The sequence below is a fragment of the Hordeum vulgare genome, chromosome 6H (assembly GCF_904849725.1).
Source record: "Hordeum vulgare subsp. vulgare chromosome 6H, MorexV3_pseudomolecules_assembly, whole genome shotgun sequence".
Classification (NCBI taxonomy): Eukaryota; Viridiplantae; Streptophyta; class Magnoliopsida; order Poales; family Poaceae; genus Hordeum; species Hordeum vulgare.
The window spans coordinates 500773948-500777589 of record NC_058523.1 but is presented as its reverse complement, the minus strand read 5'-3'; the positions used below and the strand labels follow the sequence as shown (position 1 = coordinate 500777589).

Genomic DNA, 3642 nt, shown 5'->3' with positions numbered 1-3642 from the left:
ATAACCTTTATGAAGATCCTAAATCGTCGTTGGCAATCTAACACAGTCCTACGTGGCAGACCTATGTGGCAAAATTACAACGAAATCAAAACGTCATGGTTGAAATCAGCCCAACCCATTTCAATTGATCACATGGGATGGTTTTATTTTTCTGGGCTTTTTCTTATTGGGCTTCTTTTTCGGCCTTAGCCTATTTACAACCACTTCTAGTATTTTTTCGTATTTTTTTTATCATTATAATTTGGGCCCTGGCCTTTTAGTGCCCAAATACATTTGGTCCAGTTTCAATTTTGGCCTTTTTTCATTTTTGAATTAAGCAACTTTTTATTCCAGAACTTGGTTTCATTTCTATTTGTGGGTATTTCCAACCCAATTATTTGTCCAAGATTAAATCCAACACTATTTCATATTCAAATCAAGAAAACTCCAAGTCAAATTAAAATCATCCATCATATAACATCACATAATACATCTCCCATGTTTACATAACATAATAACTATCTCATGAATACATTTCCTTACACATGAATATAGCAAGAACGGACGGAATTGCACAATAGAACAATGGCACATCTGCTAACAGTGGAGTTCATTCCACTCTCCTATGAGACATAGGTTCCGAAATTTTTATGTTGTGTTAATTTTAATGTCCCAAGTAGGCATCATCGACATCTTCTCACCATTTTCCTAGCAACACAGAAAGAGACAAAAAAACATTAGACCGTAATATTACACCAGAGCACAGATCAGTATATTACACCAGAGCACATATCAGTAATATTCACCTGCAGGCAAGCCAATGTTTTACCAAATAATGGTACAAGCAGGAGTATTCCATTAAAAAGGTTTATCATGAACATCATATTATGTTTGACAGTGTAGTAACTAGTCTTGCAGTACCTATGTCTAACCCCAAGTTTCTTTGTGAAGGACCTACCATTATCATGAACAACATATTTGTTCATGTCCTTCACTGTTAGAAAGCAAACACATTTCAACATAAAGGAAAAACTAATATAGAAGGTGTCCCTTCAGATACAAGCATAGCAAGGACCCACCAGCCACATAGTCACCTAACTACAATGATTCTTCCCACTACTGGCATCCTTAGAAGTGAAAGCTACAGCAAGAAAAATCAACAGAAATGTCTAAGATACAATCATGCTAGAGACCATAGTTACGCAAGGAAACAATCATGAATGTAAATTCATATGGTGCAGCAACACTGGTGTGGGATTGGCCGTAAACAGTAGAGCCTCCATGGTCAAGCCAGAATGCTACACATGCAAACAAATGGTGCAACCAACTAAGTACCAGTTTATTTGTCGCTGGAATGAGTCTTGTTTATGGGACATTTGTTTGATCTTAGGACGGACGGATTGCACAGCCCAATCAATTTAGGCAGCGCAAGCATCCACTCCACTTTGCCTCACAAATTAATACTTTCTCTATAACTAAATATCCATTGACTAAAGAAAACACATGCATTTGATACTTTTTTATCCCTGAGTTTCATCTCATCTGGCGGTACTGCAGTTTAAGTAAACTAAAACCAGATTAATAGCTACCATTCTTGTATTGAACAAAGTTAAGGCACACATATGTATAAGCATATCAAGGCTAGCTATGAGCAAACTGCAGATAGATGATATACTTTTAGGTATAGATAGACGACAGTCCAACCATTTGACCAGAGTCACATAGAGATCAACCTAAGCATGTATGCACCAAAATACCACAAGTACAACCTCGAAAATACTAGGAACAGGACAATTAAAAAAAGTTGAATCATGAAAAACAAATAGCTAGAGCGATGAAATAAGCATGCTGCAAGAAATGACACATACCGCCCAATAGTGCTTGCCGGTGATGTTCCAACCACCTCCATACATGCTGAAATGGCGGAGAACATCCGACCACCACGTCCTGTCCTCGGCCAGTACCAGCGGGTACTTGGCGATGGGGCCCATGACCGCCGGTCCTGCTGCCGCATCCGACATCCCGTTGAGCAACCCCTTCGCCCATGGCCCCAGTTCCTTCACCCTAAAGAACCAGAAATATTTGCACAATCAAAATACAGACTTTTAGCACCAACACTAGCATGGCTGATAAACTAGTAAACTGACACTATTGCAAACAAAGTTTCACTTGCTTCCAGCATAAGGCTAGAAGGAAATCAAAAGGAGCACTTGCTTCTATGGTAAGAAAAGCAGCAAGGTGCGCGCGCCTTCCTAGTCCCTCTGCGTAAGTTACGGCGATGTCAATTCTTGCCACATGAAGCACTGAAAATCAGGAGGCCTTTACTAGACAAAAAAAGTGTGCCCAGTTATACTTCCTAGGAGCGCAGACATGTCAATCATTCAGTTGGATCATCATCGCACCTGGGCAATAATACAAGTGCAGACGAAGATAAACTGAATGTTTATTGAGCTGGTGCCATGCCGACGGCGAGACATTATCAAACATCTTGTGGAAATGCAACCAGTGGTAGGAGTAGCCCGACATGTGCAGGTGCAGGTCCAGTCCGCCGCTCCACGTGCTTCCGCGCCTGGCACCCGCGCACCGTGCTGCACTTGTAGTAACCTCTGCATGCATATCACCGAGCAATTGGTGGTTAGTTCACTGCCCTTCCTAGACCGAAAGATAACACTTGTCTTAATTGGCGGTAAGTTCACCGGAGGGAAGGGAAGGAAAGGGATGCTGCCTCACCGTGGGTAGGGGGAACCCTTGATAGGCTTCTACCCGCACATGCGCCACGAGACGTCGTCCGCGGGGTTCTCTGCCGCCTTCGAGCTGATCGCCGGCACGTGAGTCATCCACCAAACAGAGACCTCCTGTGGGTTCGATTCATTCAGTCTTCTCATTCAGTAGCAACAATACATACATGATACATGTATAACACTGGCAGACGGAAAACAAAATCCATCACTGGATGAATCCAATCTGCTAGACTACTAACATGCCCTTGGAGCAGTGGCAGCGGCCACCGGAGGCGCCATACTTTCCGCCGATGACGTTCTCAGAGTACGTGTGGTCGTGGCACTTGCGCTTCTGGACGGCACCGTCACAAGTGGATGCCGCGGAGGACGCCAGCGGTGGCTACCCCCAACTGGCCGAAGGTGGCGGCAGGAGCATCAGCGAGGACCCGCCCCCATGTCCGTTTGACACGCTCCCGTTGCCGGTCACACACGACATAAAGGATGAGCTCCCGGCCGAGACGTTGAACCCGGGGTCGTTTCCGTACCCAGAAGACGCCTTGGTGAAGTACAACGTCATGGACCTCGACGAAGACGCCCTCACCGGCGCCGGCTTGGACACAGCGGGGCACTCGGACTGCGCCACCACACGCGTTGGTGAGCAATGGAGCAGCACCGAGTAAATTTCCTTCGGGAGGCGACGGGGACTTTCACCGCCAGCAGCGAAGTACGCATCCCAGAGAGGCGCGGGTGGCTTGGAGAGGCTCGGCTGCTCCGGATCTGGGAGGACGAGGAGAGGAGAGCGTGCGGCGGTGCCGGATCTAGGAGAAGATTGGGCTGGCAGCGCCAGATCGGAGGTGGGGGTAGCTGGTGGCTCTGGCAGAGGGGAGAAGAGTGGCGGCACTGGATCGGGACGAAGGGTGCGATGGGGGGGAGTGAGCTAGGG

General features: G+C 46.3%; 1 pseudogene; it reads right to left on the bottom strand.

Moving 5' to 3' along the window:
- Positions 1-746: 746 nt before the first annotated feature.
- On the bottom strand, positions 747-3339 carry LOC123405684 (annotated as a pseudogene).
- Between the last annotated feature and the right edge of the window lie 303 nt (positions 3340-3642).